Source organism: Triturus cristatus, chromosome 1_2, assembly GCF_964204655.1.
Source record: "Triturus cristatus chromosome 1_2, aTriCri1.1, whole genome shotgun sequence".
NCBI lineage: Eukaryota > Metazoa > Chordata > Amphibia > Caudata > Salamandridae > Triturus > Triturus cristatus.
This window is the reverse complement of record NC_140580.1, coordinates 961,318,323-961,339,143: the sequence shown is the minus strand read 5'-3', so window position 1 is coordinate 961,339,143 and position 20,821 is coordinate 961,318,323.

Here is a 20,821-nt window from a genome sequence, read left to right as displayed (position 1 = left end):
GGGCAACATCCATCAAATGTGGGTGAGTTGGCAAATGTGTTACATGTCCATGTGGGTAAAGATTATGGGACTCATTTATGAGAAGTGACGCATCGCTGCCTGAAAGCAGTGATGCGTCACTTCTCAGTGCGCCCTCCATGCGACACCAATGATGTGTCATATTTATAATATGATGCATCATGTCGCAAGGAAGGACAGATACGTCAGTATAACTGACGTATCTGTCAGCGCAAAAAGTGACGCATTGCTGGAGTTGTGTCGGAAGCCTGACGCAACTCCAGCAATGTTCCTTTCACATGGGGCAAGCCCCATGTGAAAGGGCCTGCGTCACTCTTACGCCTGCCATGAGGCAGGCGTAAGGTTTTGACGCATTGGCGTCCTAGAAGTGGCGCAGCGAAATCTCATAGATTTTGCTGCGCCACTCCTACGACCCTTTCTTGCAGGGGTACGCCCACCCTGCATACATTATACCTGGCGCAGATATGATGTAGCGCAGGGGTTTACGAAGTGACGCATCTACCTAGATGCGTCACTTCGTAAATATGGCGCAACATGGCGCATGTTTTACGCCACTGGTGCGTCACAAAAAGTGATGCACCGGCGGCGCAAAAGTGACGCAGGGGCTCATAAATGAGCCCCTGAGTTGTTATTGATTGGTGATATTTTATTCGGCACAGGTGTAGCTCGTTGAAGTAATTGAAGCCCAGAAAAGCCTAGAGGACACTTTCACAATAAAAACCTTTGTTTGACCACAGCAGGGATTTACCAGGCCGTGTGCGCAACGCCCTGAGTTGGCTAACCATCAGTATGCAGAGCATAATTATATATTTATTATTATTCTGAGTACAGCAGTACGACCACGTTACTGATGGAGTTCCACGTTACCACGCAAGGCTCCGCAGTAGGTCCTGTCGAACAAATCACTTCTTAAAATGTTTTAATTGACAAGGGGTTTCTGTAGACCTCCCACATGGGCCTGGGGTTCAGAGTGTGCTCATCCAGCCCCTGAATTGATTGGCTCTTTTAACACATTTTTCAAGGTCAGGGACCGAGTCCCCAAGTCCTTTAACATTTTCTCTGATGTTGCAGCCATCCAATCAGATTTTCTCAGTACTGCATTACCCGCACTATGGTACCAAAATGGCCGTCAGGAGCAAAATCTCCCTCAATCAATAGGGTTCCAGTATTTTTTCAATGTTGTTACAACTGGAGGACCAAGGTACCATTCTCTGAGAGCACAATAGAACCAAATGTCCAGCTATCTCACTTTTTGGAGGAAGAACCCCTTTATCCTCAACCAGAGCCCCACTTTAAATGTTTTCTCATTGAAATTGTAACTTTCTGTCAACTTTGTTCCGATTGTGTACGGCTGTTTTTTCTGTGTCAGAGTGCATAGTTTCCTATGGGAATTATAAATTAGGAAATAGCACTTTTGGGCCCCCCACTCTTTTTCTTGGCCCCTACTTAACAGATCGCTGCACAACTTTCTTTGAAGAACCCAAAGTAAATGAATACTTTTTGGGGAAACTGCCATGCGGAGTCATCAAACTGAGCCAAAGTACTTAAGAAAACAAAAAATGCCATTGCTATGAAAACTCTGACCTAGTTATAACTACACAGGTGAAACCGACACTGTGTGCACTGCTTTTACATTAGCATACATCATACTCACCACAGTGCTTTTACACCCTGGTAACTATTACAAATCGGAGTCCCTACATCGGGAGTCTTAATATTGCAGACAGATACATCTCATATTAAGTTAAAAGTATTTTTTAATAAAATATGCCAGTCGCGTGTATTGTATGGAAATGTAGCATTTAGCAAGTAATTTAAAATCACATACGTACCTCTAAGAAAAGGTAGCACTTTTTAATAACAATGACAATAAAACTCTTCTTACTTAAATGTATTTTATGAAAATTAATTTAAATCACACAAATGTATTTGATACTATTTCAGGACTTAAAAATGTTGTAAAAACTTAAAATAATGTAAAATATTCTAAACATATTTTGAACAAGTTATATGTCAAAAATCAAAGATAAATATTTTATTAATGGGCAATGATAATAAAAAATAGAGATGTTGCATTGTTAGTACACAGGGTAATACGTGGATACAAATATCAAACAAGGTTTCCTATGTAAAAAAAATGGGGAGATTAACTGTCATGAGTCTACAACATTATTTGTTTCTTTGTTATATCCTCACATACCCTATTGGTGTCATGCTTCATCATCGGATCTCATCCCGGTCCCTGAAAACCAGGATGGGCTCAACCTATTCCAGGAAGCACTTTGAATACTTTTCTGCTGGGGTCCCTACAATAAAAATACCTCGGAAAGCAGAGGTATCCCTTTATTCTTGGTGTTCCTGGTATGATTAAAAAAGCAAAGGAGGGGTGCCTGTGGAAGTAATGGTCTTACACCCTATATAAAGGCGACATGTTTCAGCCATCAGCAATAAGGTCAAAGAGTTCAGAGCTTTCATCAATACAAAATAAATTTGGTGCCCCGGTGTAATGTCAAGTTGAATTCTTCGTCAACCTATCTCTAATTCAGTCAGGAAACACATGACATACAAACGTATATAGCATGCAATTTGCTGGATTGCCCTTTCCCACAACATACTTGTATTGGGCCCTGTAAAAGAGAACGGTAATGGACTTGCGGCAGTTTTTATTCATTTCAGAGTGCCATCACCCAAATTAGTGAGCAAAATGTAATTTTTAACTAAAACATTATTTAGAAACCCAACAATACAACCCATCGTAGGTGTGACACATGAAGAGGACGTTGATTCTGGTTGTCTCGTTATCTGTAATCACTAACCTGGTCTATAGTTCAGATATTATCACGGCGAAACACCTACCCTGAATTTACAGGATGCTATGCTACATGGGAGGAGTGAGGGACATGTCCCTGTAGTCTCACACTCTGCGTATTGCGGCAGTGGTCTCAGCGGCACTATTTGTGCTCGCACAAGAACAAATAACTAGGAGAGGCCCAGTGGGGCCATAGTGTCTTGTATTCATCGTTCCAAGTAACTTGTTTTCTTGCCCTCAATCCCTTCAGGGAGGCCCATCACCTGCACATTATTGAGCCTACTATGGTCCTGAGCGACTTCAGCTTTCTTGCCCAACAAAATAACTTTATTTGTGAGGACAGCCACCTGTACAGATTGTCTACTACTGCTTGTACACTATTTAGGGTAATTTTGTTGGACTTTATCAGTTTTCTCTATCGTCTCCTAATTATTTCAATGGCCAGAACGTTCTAGAAAAGGTTGCGCAAGAATTGCAGATCTCGGCCGCCATTTTGCAACTCACACACTATAAATACCACGCCTTGAAGCAGGGTGTCCTTTGCTAGGCAATCACAGTGAAGACCAACAGATAGAAAAAAACAAGAACCCACCTTGGCACTGAATCTAGATCCCCATGGTTTGGCTTTTATCATCGTGGACTCGCCTTCAGTATCCACCTGTGAGAAAGACAAAAATTTAAGATAAGTAATAATCAGTTCTCTTTTTGCAAAGCTAAATAAAAAGGCAGGCAAGAAAAAAATTAAGTGCATTAACATATAAAATCCATGGGCATGCTGCGTCAAGTGGTTTTACAGTCACTAAGGTCAAATTTGTACTACAAAATTGTATCTAAGTGTACAAACCCCAAATTGCTATTCAGTAATATGCTATTTGAAATACGGTCGCAAAATGTTAAAATTTCACTACCATATAAAAATTGGTGGTAACTATTCGCATATTTTAAGTTTAGCCATGAGAATCAGTGAAGACAGCAGTTTGACTGATTGTGCAACCTCTCCCGCCGACTCTGTTCAAAATGCTCCCTCCAAGGAAGCAGAGGCGATGTAGGTCTTGCGGTGGACGCCGCTCCACATCCATGACACTAATTGGCGTTCTCTCTGCTTTTACTTATGAGGCCCGATCCACTACCCTAATTGTGATCATTTTTATTGAATCAAAGGTACGATATTTACTTTATTATTGATTGAGTGACTGTCATCTCAGATTCAGCATTTACACTCAGAGAACCCAGACACCGTGTAGATTAGGATAGTTTCTAGGTCCTGAAGAATTGCCACATGATTATTTTTGACTGAACAAGGTGAGAAACATGTTGACCAAATAAATCTTTAACCCAGCGAGACAACTAGGATCATTATATCCTGAGGTAGTTGACACAATTTTAACTAAGCTAGTGATCTTGTTCATTAAACTGTTCCTGACCATCACTTTACCTATTTTAATCCACTTTTTGCACCAATCTACACTTAATGTTTAGCCCACACACCCACACCTCATCAAACAGCTATTGTGCCCCCTTCTGGGTGCCCCTCTGGCATTGCAGTGCTGTCCCTATGATGAGCTAGCCCAATGATGAAACATGACACCCATCCAGGTGTGTGAGTGACTGTGCTCCTATTGGAGCATATTCTTTACCTCGGAACCATCCAACTCAGTCTTTCTTTACTCTTTCTAGGAACTGTATACCTTGTTTATATTTTGATTGACAAAAAGCTACGCAACCAGAATGTCCAAGCTAAGAGCAATAGTGTCCACAGCTGCATTGACTGGAACCTATTTTTAGAATACTTTGAAGAAGCCTTTCCGTCCTCAGTAAGATTTAATACACATGCACCTTAAGAGTGCACAAGAATACAGTGAGCCTGAAACACTAGAAGAATACAATAATAGACAAAATGTGTTGCCTTGGGTGATTCCATGCTTTGCAAATCTCACAGAGGTAATGCATCACATTTGAGTAGACGCATGCATCTGCGTCTCCTTTCTATGTTTATAATACATGCACTGAGGCTACCCTGTATTATTGGAATTTTGGTGTACAATTGCGAAACATAAACAACGTTCAAAAAGGATGTGCTTCAAATAATGAAGATAGAAGTATTTGAAACACAAAGGGCCTGATTACTCAACATCGCCGCGGGCAGGTGACCATCTGACAATAAATCAGTGGTCCCAGCAGCCCTATTATGATTGCACCACCGTGCAGGTGGTCGCAAAGGGCTTTTATTCTACTGTGGCTTGCGCTGCGGTGCAGGAAAAGGGCAGCAGCACAAGCCACAGTAGTAAAAGGCACTTAGTGCACATCCGTGCACCGTGTGCATGGCACCATGTTGTGACTGGCAGACGATGCATGGATGTGTAGGTTGGCACTACATGTACCCCCCAGGCAAAGTCCCTTTCCGGCTGCCTTTCCATGGTGGTCAGATAGCCATGAAAAGGCAGTCGAAAAGGGACATCCTAATCCGTATGGCGGTGCCTACACAGCCACCTCCCTCATGGTAGGTTTAAGAGTCCAACCGCTGTCCCAAAGGGATCCTTGACACTGTTGGGCCAGCAGTCGGTCCCCCAGACTGCTGCAGTCCGACCATCTGCATCGTAATGCGCCTGTTGGACCGAAGGCTCGTATACTGGTGGGACCGCCACCAACGGCCTGCCGTTGGCAGTTCCACCAACATTAAAATAAGGCCCATAGAGCCTGATTATATGTGGGGCGGAGTTGTATCCAGGATACTGAATACAACTGTACCCTTAACACAAATGCCTGGAGTTCTAGAAATATCTGGCCCAACATTACTAGCTGGATAAATGGAGTCAAATTGTGTGCTATTAAATTGGGCATTTGGCTGTCAAGGTAAGCATTTCAAAACCAGTAAAAGAATATTTGTCAAAAAATGTGTTTCTTTGCAGGAACCTCTGTTAATTAACAGATTTTCTTTAAAAGAAATCTAAAGAAAGAAAATATTAAATGACTAATTGGACTTTCTTTCTTCCACAGTGAAACTACTGAACCAAAGACATACTTGATTAAGCAATATTTCTCTATCATCAGAAACACCAGAGAGAATGGAGGGTACAAAACTGAAGAAATCCTATTAAAAGTCCAAATGATGGAGAAAAAGAAAGGACTATTCCAGTGAAGAACCTAAGGTAAAATATAGAAAAGCAATCAAAGAAGAACATGTAAACAACACACCGTATTATATCAATAGTAATTGTAAGATTGTGTTTTTTCATAAGCCATCTGTGAAACATGTTAACCTCTTAGGTATTTATTTTTGAAGCAGGGAAAAATGGACTGAACCCCTGTCTCACTGGAAGTTTGTGGTCGGAGAAACAGTGAAGAAATCAAAAACACAGCTAGAACTTCCAGTGAGCCCTCGGTCTCAGTCCTTAAATAGGTATCCCAGAATGTTCCTTCCTCATTAGCTTGACAACTGCCTGGAATTCCGAACTGAAAAATAATTATAAACACGAAGTAACAAGTGAGTGTTGATCTTTCAACCCTGCCTAAAACCTTTGCAAATAATCACTTCCTAAACACTTTAATCTAATAATTTTTAACAAGCTTTACATTTTCTATGATAACCAAGACCCCAAAACGTTTTCCTAATATTTCTACCACACATATTTTATTTCACCTTAGAAAGAAGCAATATTTGGACGAAGGATGGTACTTTCAAAATATATCCCTACCCATTCAGCCAAATATGCACCATGTCTGGGAAAATTAACAACAATAAACTGCCCCTCGTGTATGGATTGCTAACAGACAGGCATCCTTGCACATACACTGATTTTTTAACAGTTATGTATGAAAAAATATCAAAGTAAACCGAATCACAAATAATAATTGACTTTGAAATGTTAATGATAATGGGTTCGTGGCTAAGCCAAGCATGAAGATGGCTGCTCTCTCGAGAGCTCCTGCTGCAGGCACACCATCCAGAGATGCCTAGGTAATTTGGGCCCATCGGCTTCCCTAATTGCAGCCAGGTCGTCCACTCTCCCGGTGGGATTGTCTACTTGCCCCCTGAATGACCAAGTAGGCGAGATTTACTTGTGAGGGCCACATCTCCCAGAGCATGCCTGCAGCAAGATGGCGGCAGTGACAAATTCACCGGATGGCCGGATGGACCTACGCGTTGCAGCAGATATGGAGTGGTGCAGGTCCTGCTCAGTCTGCTACTGTCGGCGGAGCCCCAGGACCCAGAATACACTGCTGACAAGCGACTGGCACTGGGGAGAGGCCCACTGATTTGAGAATGGGTGTGTGGACGGGTTGGCATTGGCCACCTGACTCTGGCTGTACAGCGGGACAAGGAGTTTTGCTGCAATCACCGAGGTAGGAGGGACCCGGCAGCACCTGCAGTGAGAGCGGGCTAGGTCACTTACACAGAACGTAGAGCAGAGGTGCCTGCACTACCTGGGCACCCTGGAGGGAGCTAGATCCTATGGAGACAGTCCCTGGGCTCAGAGAGACCAATTGGGACAGAAAGGGAGACCCCAGGGGCCTGCTGGAGCAATATGGGTCTCAACTGGTCAACCCATACCCTGCAGTGGATCTCCTCCCTTTGGCTTGGGTAGAGACCCTTTCTCCCCACTACCCCTTTCGTCTCAAACTCGAGCGGTTGGTCCGGCCCGTGGCTCCCTACAAGTATCACCCGAGGGGCAAGTGGAGTGGCTCCCCACTACACAGATCTTTTCCCCAGGGGCATCGTAATCACTCAGCAAGCCCCACAAGATCAATTTAGGACCATGTGGAAGGCACACAATCGATCCCAGACACCACTCTGCCCCACAAGTATGGGCCACAGCAAACAGATGGCAGGGGTTATGACCCAGGGGTGGTCCAGGACAAATTGGATGGCATCCTAGAAGCTATCGACACCACAATTTGGAGACAAAGATAGACTGAGTAGAAATTGATCTCAACACCCTCCACACTGGCCATCTTTACAGATGCGTCACTTTCTTGTAAATCTGCCACAAAGCTTTTAGTAGAAGTACATCTCTAGTGGAGGGCATCTCCAAGTGTGGCCCAGAACCCACAATGAAACATGATGGGATCAAGGATACTGACTTCTTCTAGAGGAGTATTTTATCTTTGATGCTGGTCCTAGCATCAGGTTAAAGAGCCCCCAAACTGCTGTTGTGCAATGTCATGATGCACAATCCATTGGAATGATGTGAGTGCAGCAACTTTCCTGAACTCTACAGGAGTTTTCTATATGTGCATGCACAACACAACTACTAATTATCACACTCCTTCAAATGTGATGATTCAGAGTATATGAGGCCCCCAAAGCTATAAGAATGGCTTGGGTGGCAAGCAATAGTCATTTTCAATGTATATTAAATTAATAATTACCTGCTGTTGTGGTCATCTCTAAATTAGCCAGACAGCACCACCTTGTGGCAGACTGTCAAAAGCATCGGTGTTGTTAAGTGCTGGTGTCGAGCACCGGATACCACTGGCTCAAATTAAGCACTGGAATGGTTTGAAATGAAGCTCAGATCCACTGGCACAGAGGAACTGGAGTCTGCAATCAATATGTTCTGAGCTGAAGCCATCATTAGAGACACTTGTTGTAGGAAAGTCAAGAATAGTAAGCAAGTCTTAACAATATTGATTAAGTGCAGTGACGCAGCCACAAAGATGTAATTTACAGAGTCACTGTTCCAATTTTACACACAATGGAGCAAAGAAATTGCAATGCAGTCATTGAATCTAATGGGAGTGAAACAGGAGACCAAGTTGGAACCTCTGCAATTAGAGTTTAAATGAAGGGGAGTGTAGAGTAGATAAAGCATTGGTGATTTCCACTGAGGCCAGCCAGGGGAGCCACATCTGACAGAGATGCGGAAGTCCGGGGTAGAACAACAACAATTCTCCATCTGAGAGTTGCCAGTTGCTAAGCAGGATCAGTCTTAAGATTGGGCAAATCTGGTAACGTAGAATGTGTGTTTGGTACCACTGCGAGACACACTGCTGTTTGGCAGCTGTTTATTCACCATGTCAGGTCACTGTAGCAACTATGGCAGAAAAAGTAATAAATATATGATGGCTATATCCATATCATGCGGCAAATTGCCTCGGTAAAGATATCTCTTTGTCTGCAGCTCATATGACCTGATTGTGATGGTAACTATAACACGGAATATTGTAGCTTAGCCCACTTGTAGTGAAGGTTGAAAGATGAAGGTCCGAGTAGTTGATTGAAGAAGTAATTTATTAGAAGTAAGATGGTACAAGGTACATTCAGGTATAAGTAATAGTACAGAAGTAAGGTAGATATTAAGCCCCACAAGGTGCAGGATCATCTTAGCTCAGCCCCAAGTCTCAACTGAAACTCAAGCTGAGCCAGCATTCTATTACATCACAACCATGTTAACATTCTAATAAGCAAAGAATGAGATATTGCAATAAAGAAAGATGCAGAAGTCACTACACCACTGCTCTGAAATCCAGTGTATTCAAGTGGACTGATAATATCTTAGTCAGGTTATGGGTAATTGTTAGGTGTAGACTTTAGTTATGCCTAAGCCAATAAGAACATCGGCCCCAAGGTTTTTGGGTGCGGGCCTCAAAACTGCAGGTTTTGCAAGTGGAAAAGCACAATCCCAGTCTTGATAAGAAACACCGAGGGACTTATTTACAAGAGGTCTGCACCACCAGCGCGTCACTTTTTTTTACACTCCGGTGGTGCAGGCCTCTCAGTCACACCTATGAGGCGACGCTAAGCCAGCCTGAGTGGGTTTGCATGGGCGCATAGATATGGAGTAAGGCATGGCAGCGCAAAGAGCAGCGTTGCCTTACTCTGCGTCAAGGAGGTGTTACATGGGTGTTGCGGTGGGAGTTCCCAGGCAACACCCATGGACTTTGATGCTGCCCCAGATTTACAAAATCACGTAAATCTGGAGCAGCGCTAAAATCTTACGCCTCCAAAGAGCAGGCGTAACGAGGAGAAATCTTTACATTTCTCCTAGTTTTTCATCTTTCCATGTGTGCTGCGGAACGAGGAAAACGCTTCCATGGATTGTTTGTGCAGGAAGATGTCCCTTCCTGCACAGAAATAATCCTGCCAACAACGCAGACACCCTTGCGCCATTGTGCAAGGGTGCCTGCATTGACGCTAAGCACCAAATGATGTGTCGGCGCTGGCTGAAAGGACAGGAATGCACTGTATCTCGTAAATACGGTGCATTCCTACCTTTTCAAATTGGCGTAGGGCAGTGCAGCAAAAAGACTTGCAGAGCTGCCCTATGCCAATGAGGCCCTGAGAGTCTAAAATGCTTTACAACTCGCAACATCTACATTGATAAGTTACCTACAGGGAACATCCACTCATTAAATAGAAGCTGTCCTTTACTGACAGCATCCACTAAGTCAATATTCCTCTATGCCAATGACTGCAGCAGGCATAGAGGAATAGACAGCAGTCCTGGGAAGGGAGGAGGACAGACAGTTGCTTGCACCTCCCATTGTCCAAGTCTCTTAGACAAAAGTTGGAATGTTGGCATTGTAAATTTTCAGACGAAGGCCCTCATATTCACAGCTGTTTGCAGGAATTCACGCAGGGAATCCTACCTCATTAATACCTATGAGAAATGTGTGCTTGCTCGCGCAACGCAAAGATGTAGCACACAAAAAATAATTGGGCCACATCGTAGCGCTGCGCAAAAACAGCGAATGCTTTGAGTCCGGTTTCTTGATAGGTCTGGCCGTCACATGTGAGCTGATGGTCCTGAGGTGGTGAGGCTGGTATGGACCTTCAGGCAGGACTGCAGCAAGTAGACATGCAACTATTACCTTTAATGTTTGCTATAATTTCTTTAAAACAGGAATTGTTTTCACACCTATCACCAGTTATCGCCATCAAGAACAGACTTTCAATCAGTCTATTGTGGGCAAAAGCCTATAGGGGATAATATCCAGTTAAAAACTAAGGGGCAGATTTACGTACCCCGTGTGCCACATTTGCGCCACCGTTGCGTCACTTCTGTGTCACATCGGCGGCGTAAACCATGCGCCACGTTGCGCCTATTTACAACGTGACGCATCTAGGGAGATGCGTCATGTTTTGTAAAGCCCTGCACCATATGAAACCTGCGTCAGGTTTCATGTGGGTGTTCCGGCGCAGGGGGGGGGGCGTTCCGGCGCAGGAACGCCTCGGAAAAGTGCCTGAGTGAAATCTACAAGATTTCACGGAGTCACTTTTCCGACACTGCTGGGTCAAAACCTTGCGCCTGCAGGCGTAAGGCGTGACGCACCATGTTGAGGATAGGCCAGGTTGGAACAGTGCTGGAGTTGCGTCGCACCCGCGACACAACTCCAGCACTGCGCCAACCTTATGCCGGCAGATGCGGCACGCATCTGTTTATCCTTGCCCCATGATGCGCTGCATTGTCAATGCGGAGCATCTGTGGTGGCGCAAGGGTAAACTTGCGTCACGCATCTTTTCTGGCGCATCCCTGCTGATTTGCAGGGATGCGCTAGGAAACGTAAATCTGCCCCTAACTATTTGTGTGGCACTATTATTTATAAGCAAATAAATGAACACATTACTTTCCAGCTCCTCCATGGTACAGGTGACCGGGCTCGTGCACCAAAATAAAAGCGTCCCTAATTAGCGGATCAGATAGCTAAAACGTGGTCCACTTTTGCAAACCAGGAGATGTCTGAACTTGTAATTACATGTTTTTATATGTGTTTTAAAAAGCATAGGAGACTGCATGCGTTTGTGCTTTCTGTATCAAATGTTTATTTTAATATCGGTGAACAGCCCTGCAGACCATAAACAGGCCCACAAACAGACAAGAAAAAAACTGCCAACAGTCTCACCTGATTGCCCTATAGGTTAATTCGACTCTGTAGCTGACCTTTCAAAGTACTTACGTACTTTTTCTAATTTTAGTTACAGTTCCCAAATACCACAGCGAGGTGCGGCGAAAGCTCTTTGAGCACTGCAGACATCAGCCTCGGCAAACACAATCACATTGCAGACATTCCGAGACTGGCAGTGTAATGGTACCCGGCAGTGCGCGCGGCTCGACAGAGGTGAAGGATATGGCCTGGAACCAGGCTGTCATCTTGTCGAGACGAGGCTTTTGTTTGGCTGCTGTTGCGCGGCGATTTCGCTCTCGCGGTGACACCTTAATGCACAGTGGCGCAGATACTATTGTTCACATGTCTGCACCTGGCACCAACTATGCGGGCCTAACGGTTATTGAGTAGGAAGCAAGGTGCGTCCTGCGTCACAGACCTAGGTACGTTTCTCCAAACGTAATCCTTGTTGCCAGACAATTATTTCTAGGGTGACCAGAATTTCATAACAGAAAAACCATTATTGACGGGCATAGACATAGAAATAGGACTTAATGTTGGACACTAACCGTTAAAGGACTGCAGCGAAACCTGAATATATGTATATTCAATGCAAAAGTCAAAGGTTAAAAATAAGTTATAATTAGGAAAATGTTTTTCCCATATAGTAACCAAGCATAAACTTCACAAACTTTAAAAATTCTACAGTTACAGTTAAAACATTCATTTACAATTGTAGCACACCTCATTACACACTCTTTTTAGCTCGCTAACCAGACAACACGAACTAGCACTCGCCACTCTACCATGTACTATATTATGACAAATGATTTAATTTGAGAAGTTATAAGCGTTATGAATGCTATGATTTCACATATCATAAGTGATGTAGTATGCAAGGGTATAACCAGTGCATGGAAAAGGCATGAGTTGTAGTTAATATAGTGTGGCGAGGGAGATCACAAGACTGTTTTTAGAGGTGCGCGACTGATAGGAATTTGAGGGTGGTGCATAAATTATAAATTGAAGCTATAATTGTAACTTTATAATTTATAATGTTTGTGTATTTTAAGTTGGGTTTGTATAGTAAGAATACATGAGGTATGTTTACTATAAATTATCCTTATTCTGGTTTCATTCTGTCAATAGTTTTCATTTAATAATGTAGAATGTGTAGCTGATGCCATATGTAATGTACAGCAAATGTTTCTCTCTCCGTACCTGTCCTATTCCTCTTTTGTTTTACCACTAATTTTTCTGTCCTTTCCTACTTACGTTTCTTTCACTCTCAAAATACAAAATTAGGGGATAGCTATGTAAACACCAATGTATAAACGACTACTACTCATCCAGGCTAACCCTGTAACAACGGTTGTGATCGTATTCTTTATAAAAATAAATAAATAAATAAAAAATGTGTTTCAAATCGCAGTGTCGAGTGTCTTTCATTGGAGTGTCGTAAAGTGGAGTGTAGTACAGTACAGTAAAGGAGAGTGTCGTAGAGTCTAGTGTTATAGAGTAGAGTGTTGTAGAGTGAAATAGAGTGGAGTCAAGAAGAGTGGCATGTTGTGTTGTGCAGTGTAGTGGTGTGTTGAATGTTGTACAGTGGAGTTTCGGTGACTGCATTGTCGTGAAATGGAGTGTGGTGGAGTGAAGTGTCATTAAGTAGAGTGTCGTAGAGTGGCATAGATTGTAGCAGAGTACTGTAGAGTGTAGTGGCATAGAGCAGAGTTCAGTGGATAGAGTGCCGGACAGGAGAGCGGTGTAGTGCAGAATATGATACAGTGGTGTACAGAGGGACAAGGTGTAGTAGAGTGGAGCTTAGTGAAGTCGAGCACACTGGAGTGTGGTAGTGGAGACTGGAGTACAGTGTTATGAAGTGGAGAGGCAAGACATAGACTATAGTGGTGTGGAATGCAGCAGAGGTGAGTAGTGTTGCTTGCAGTCGAGTAACGTGTCATAAACTGGCAAACCGTGTTGTGCAGTTGAGTACAGTGGCGTGTCCTTTAGTATTGGAAAGTGATGTAGACTACAGTAGAGTAGAGTGTGGTAGAGTGGATTGGCATACATTGTTATAGATTACAATGGAATAAAGTGACATAGAGTGGAGTGGTATACAGTAGAGTAGTGGAGTAAAGTGGAGTACTGTGTCATAGAGTAGAGTGGAGTAAAGTCGGGTGCAGTGGCATACAAAGAGTTGATTAGAGTGTCCTAAAGTAGACTAGAGTACCGTAGAGCCTCACAGAGTGGAGTAGAGTATTGTACAGTGGCATACAATATACTACAGTGTTATACAGTGAAGTGTAGGGGTATGGACAGGAGTAAAGTTTTGTAAAGTGAAGTAGAGAGTTGTAGAGCGGAGGTGGATAAAGTACAATAGTGTGTCAAACTGTGAAGCTGTATAGAGTGGATTTTTGTAAAGTAGCGTTGAGTGAGGTAAAGTCTCGTACCGTGGAGTAGAGTCAACTGGAGTGGAGTAACATAGTGTGGAGTACAATAGAGTGTATTGGGGTGTTGTTTAGTAGAGTGGTGTGGAGTAGCGGAAGTGGTAAACTGTCACAAATTAAAGTGGGGTCTCGTACTGTAGAGTGGACTGCTGTGTCCTATAGAAAAGTTCTGAATAGTGGAATAGAATGTTGTACAATGGAGTGTACAGGCGTAAAGGGGAGTCTAGAGTTGTAGAGTGAAGTTTATGGGGATAGAGTGGTGTAAAATGTTGTAGAGTGTTTATATAGATGTTTATAGAGTGAACTTATATTGAGTGGAGGAGAGTGTCATACAGTGGAGCAGCGTAGAGTGTAGTGGCATACACTTTAGTGGTGTAGGGTGGATTAGCATACAGTGGAATAGCGTACAGTGGAATACTGTACAGTGGAGTGGCATAGAGTGGAGTAGGGAGAGTGGAGTGGGTATAGTGAGTGGCATAGAGTGGAGCAGGGTACGGTGGATTAGTGTAGAGTGGAGTGTTGTGCTGTACAGTGTTGGAAACTGTCATAGAATGGAGTTGAGTGTGGTACAATAGAGTATAGACATAGAGTTAAGTACAAATTTTGATAGTGTAGTGTACGGGAATAGAGTGGAGCAAAGTCTAATAGAGTGTAGTAGAGGTTTGTAGAGTGGAGTTATATAGAGTGGAGGAGAGTACATTGGAGTGGCATAGAGTGGAGAATGACGATTCTCAGATTAACATGACTAGAGAATCAGGATTTCATTAAAGACATGGAGGCTAACATTATGCATACCCTTTTATTGCCACGCCTGAACACAGCAGTCCCTTTAAAGAACTTCACCATAAGAATCCGTAACTGGAATAATAAAGTCAATAAATGTCTTCTGCATAGAACACTCATCCTCTTTTAAATGTAATCCTGCGAAGAAAACTCTCCATCTTCTTCCACCTCCAAATCCACGATAATCTTACTTCCCTATGACTGAGATTCTGTAAACAAAAAAACACCTTATTAAAGTAAATCAAAAGCGACATAACAAATCCTGTAAAGAAATCATAATACCAAAAAAACCTTTTCATAATTTCTTTTTTGATATAGCAACATGCAAACATTACCTCCAAGCAAGGGAGTGGAGGTGGGATAATGTTAGCCTCTGTGCTTTTAATGAAATCCTGATTCTCTGGTCATGTTAATCTGAGAATCGTCATTTCATTACAAGACCGAGGCTACCATTATGCATGTTGAAAGCCGCTTAACACCTCTTCAGACATATATTCCACTGGTCTAAACTAATGTTTCGCAAAGGTGTCCACATTCGACCAATCTGCTGCTTTCAAAATATTCTCTAAACTTCCACCATACCAACAACACTTGCTTGCCATAGCCCCCCTGATGGAATGCGCTTTGAACTTTTCCATATTCAGATCCTGCTTGTTCTATCACACATCTCACCCACCTTGAGATTGTTGTCGTACTTACCGCTCTAAACGGTCTGGCAAATTAAATCAGTAGTTGATGTTAACCATCCCTTCTATTCCCGGATACTTACACTCGTATTCCTTCAGACTTTCTACCACACACAACTTTGTGCACTCCTCATACCTTTGGTAAAATACAGAAGTCGACATAGTCTTAGTTCTTTTATGTATCTCAAAAAACACATCATCCAGGCAGAAGTACCTATTAATAATCTCCAAACATTTCACATCAGACACCCTTCTACAAGGGATCAAACCCAACAGAGTCGCTAGCTTCATAGAAATATTCTCATTACTCAAAAACCTATTCATAGGCCAGTCAAGAAACAACTTCAAGACCAAGTAAACATCCCACATCACGTCATATCTTGCCTTAGGAGGTCTCTTCAGTCTCATACTCTTTAATACTCTACAGACCAAAACATTGCTACCCACAGATCTACCTCCTACAAAAGCATGTCCTGCTGAAACAGCTAACCTATAACAATTAATGGTTCTATAGTTCAAACCCTTATTAAACTGTTCCAACAGAAAATTCACTAACTCCACTACAGGAGACTCCACTGGATCCCAACTCTTTTCCACGCACCAACGTAGCCAGAACCTCCATACTCCTCTATAGCTTTTCCTATTTCCTGGTGTCCAAGATTCTTCGAGTAACTCTGCAACCTCCTGCGAAAGTCCCACAACTGCACTGGATCTCCAGAAACCTTCCAAACAGGAAGGTCCCACATACCGTTCTGAATCAAAGCACAAACCTCTCCTAGTTACCAGCATCCCCTCTTCTGCTCTCATTAGAAACAGAACCTCGAATGTCAGTTCCAGCGCCGCCGGAAACCAAGCCTGCAACACCCAAAAAGGTGTTACCAAAACCAACTGACATCCTTCTCTCCTCACCTTCAGTAATACCCTCTGAATGATTGCAAACGGAGGGAAAGCATAACTTTTCATGTCCGACTAAGCTTGCTGAAAAGCATCTATCGCCGCAGTCCCTGGATCTGGCAACCAACTGTAATATCTCTCCAACTGGCATGTCAACCTCGTTGCAAACAGATCCACTTCCAATGGACCCAAAATCTCCTGTATCCTTCTGAAATACTCTGTCCGCAGCATCCAGTCGCTGTAATCTTTCACATGACTGGAGTTCCGAACCACTACCACATTCCGTACTCCCGGAAGGTACTCTGGTCTTAAAGCTATTCTGTTCTTCAAACAAAACATCCACAACTCCTTCGCCACATCCGATAGACTCTTTGATCTGCTACCCCCCCAATTGGTTTATGTATGCTACCGCTGAAATGTTGTCCAGCTTCATAAGCACTGTCTGACCTTGTAACTTCTCCATGAAACTCTTCAATGCATACAAACCTGCTTTCAGTTCCAGACAGTTCATATGTAGGCCCTTCTTTTGCTTTGACCAAGTGCCACCTGTTTCCTGAAGTGCCAGGCAAGCCCCCCAACGTAAAAGGCTGGCATCCGTCTCCATGGTGGAGAAGTGTGGCTCAATGATTAGAGCGGCAGACCCTGATGCAGAGGTCTAGCCCGGGACCAGGGTTCAATTCCCCGCCTCAGCGGGTCTTGGGCTCAAAAATTCCACGGACATGATAATTCTCGCCTCGGTGCCTATTCCAATCATGGAGTCCCACTCTGCAACTCTGGGCAATAGCTTGCTTAATCTCCACAACGGCCCCCACAACGCTAAGGATGCCTGGCCTCCACCTTTGGGGTGCCCAGGAGTGGACGCCTCACAGGGAAAGCCAGGATGGGTTCCACAGCGGTATTCGTACAAGCGCCTTGAGACCCTTTCGGGTGAGTAGTGCGCTATACAAGTATCAATTTACAATTTACATTTACATGGTTACATCCAGTAGGCAACCATAAATTGCTCTTCCATTCCAAACCTCCAAATTGTGCAACCACCACTCTGTTTCCTCCTTCGCATCCATATTCAGCTGTACCTGGTCCACATACAATAATCCTGCTATCAACGCATCTGCTTTCACACTTTGCAATGCTTGATAATGCAAGGGCCCTAGTAAAATTGCCTGAATCGAAGAAGGAAATAAACCTAGAATCCTTGCTAAGTCACTCAAGGTCAATGACATTTTCTGCAGAACTCTCAACACCTCTTTCTAATTTTCACCTTCTTCTCTGGTAATCTTAACACATCTCCAACCGTATCTATTATAAACCGAAGAAAATGCAACCTCTGTGCTGGCATAAAAAGTTACTTTGTTTGGTTTATCAAGAACCCCAAACTCTCTAACTTATCTTTTAGAACTCTGATCTGTCTCTCCAATTCCACTGCATCCTGTGACATCAATAAGATATCGTCTAAATACACAATCAAACGGAAACCTCTCCCTCGGAAGAATGCCACTACTACACGCATCAATTTCGTAAAGCACCAACGTGCTGAACACAGGCCAAAAGGTAGACACAAAAATGTATATAAGTGGCCTTTCCACCTAAACTGAAGAAACTTCTGACTGCTTTCCCTCATTGGAACCGTGAAATAGGCATCCTTAAAATCCAACTTCACCAACCAGTCCTTCGACTGCAACATGTCTATCAAAAGATGTATCCCTTCCATTTTGAAATGCCTGTAAGCTAACGACTGATTCAGACTTCTCAAATTTATCACTGGCCTCCATTCCTTGTCCTTCTTTTCTACCAAAAACAAGGTGCTTACAAAACCTTTCAAATATTCCTGACCCATACAAATCTCTCCTTTCTTTAACATCTCCTTCACTTCTAAATCTGCGATCACTGCTTGATCCTAAGACAAAACCAGTGCCTTTGGCTCCACAAACGGAACTGGTCGCTGCACAAAGTCTAACTCACACCCTTGTACTATTTTTAAAACCCGAGGATCCCTTGTTAACCTCTGCTATGCTCCTATGAAACACCTTAATCGTCCTCCTACTTTTTCTTAGGAAGAACCAGAAATTATCTGCATACTCCCCTCGAGTGTTCAGACCCGACTGACTTCTTCCTCTTCCACCTCTTGTCCTGGTGTATATCCCTCTTTGAGCAAAGAATCCTGAGGAATCCTGGAAACCCCGCTGCTGTTCCTCTGTAGGTATGGTTGTATTGAGACCTCTGTAAACCTCAGCCAGCATATGGCCCCCGTCTACCAGCCCTGCCAAAAACACCTCCAAAAACCTTTCTCATATTAGTCTGCACCTTTTCCAGCGCAGTAAAAGTTGCAACATGCTTCCCCAAACTTTTTACAAATCCTTCCCCAAAAAGTAAGCCGTTAGGCTCCTCACTAGTTTCCTTGTTTGCTATATCTCCCAGGTTTATGACTGATTTTCATTAAAACTGTCTTCCTCCTTTCTGCCAATAATACAGAATTTGCACTGCCCAAGAAGACCGTAGCTCCACCCGCGCAACAGTTGCACGTCAACCTGCTCTCCATTTATGTATGCCTCTTCTGCCATGTCCATTATCTTTGCTAATGGGCCCAACACATCTAATAATTGGTCTTGGCACTGCTTCAATGACCGTTCTAGACCTTTCCACAGTTCCTTCACTAATTTAAATAAATAAGATATCAAATCTGGGTCCAGATTCGGTGTGTAGCAGACCTTATTATCAATCTGAGGGTTTGAGCAATCCACTCTCAATACACCCCTGACCTCTCTTTCCAAGGGCTTTCATATCCAATGCCTGATAAACTTATTCACATGGTCCAGCCGCCACCAATCCGCACTTCTAGGGTGCCGTAACTCGTAAGGGCAAAATATTTCATCCCCAAAAGGATCCTATATTACTGCTTTAGTGGTAGAGGCTTGATTATTCTTTAAATCCTCCTTTAAATCATCCTCATGATCCACATCAAAAACAAACTCGTCAAATATATTCTCACCTCTTTCTTCGTTTCTTTCCTCCATTTCCATATTATACTCTTCATCAGAGAAATCCTGGGTGCCACCAAGGACACCTTTTCTCTGCGTGCCGCCAAGGGCACCACTCTTTTTAATGGAGTTAAATCCATCTTTCCTTTTCTTATCCAAGTGCTTTGTTTTTCTATCCTTTTTTTCTGGTCTTTTCTCTCTCCTTTCATTTTCTTCCTCAGAAAATGACCAAACATCCACCTTTGATCTAACCTCCTTTCTTTTCTTGTCCCTTACAATCTCTACCACCTCTCTTATTGAACTTTTTATCTCACTTTGGATCAGCCTCCTTAAACTCTCCTCACTAAATCTTCCTTCAACTGCCTGCTGACTAACACTAGCCTCCTCTGAAGTCATACTAAAACCTCACTAAACCACCAAGTAAACACTCAATGGGAACCCTTAAAAATAACTCAAATTTCCACTTGCGCTCCAACTAGCTCACCTAAACTGTATTACAGCTGCACTGTCAAAAAACAGCTGACAGTTTGTTTTCTTTTTTTATTACACCATACCGAGCATACGCACCCGTGTTCTCCACTTTTTAATGCCTTTTAGCCCAAACTAAGATTGCCCCAGCCCTCACACAAGACTACGGCAGCCAATCCCCTTCACCGATGGCGTGATCATAGTAGGTTGTCACGCCATCAGACGACGAGCCTGCTTGCTCCTCATCGTGCAATCAACTGCCTACTTCTTCCACAAAACTCTGTGTAAACCTCGAGCCTCAAGGAGACGCGGGAGCCCCTCACTATGATGCAGCGTGGAAATTTCAAATCCTCCCATCGTCACAGACCGAATATCACACTAACACATTCACTCAATGCATTCATTGGTGGGGCCCATAACACCAACACACACACCTCAATCTTCATTGATCTGCTTTTACGGGAGAAATGAGTGTTCGAAACGCTGAGATGAAAGGAATACCTTATCATCTAAAGGAAATTTAATTACATAACCATACACTAAATATCCTTAGTCCAGCACATCTTAAACCTGAACCTCGAGATATTCCTTCCACTTGGTCGATAGATCAAATTAGTTGAGTTGGAGAAGTGATTTTAATCCTCTTTAATTTACATTCAAATCTTAATCCATTCCCTGTCAATAAATAACCCAACACATTTACTTGTTAATCAATAATATTGTTTATCTAATTGATGCAAGAATTTAGTTCCATCTTGTAAATTTATTAACTACCACACAAATCACAGAACATTATATTTACCTATTCTGGCTATCGTTCGTCCTCTAAGTCAGCAGCTTTAGTCGTCAGCACGCTACAGACCCAAAGCTCAAGTCAAGGACCAGAAACGTGCAAATATCGATCAATGCCCA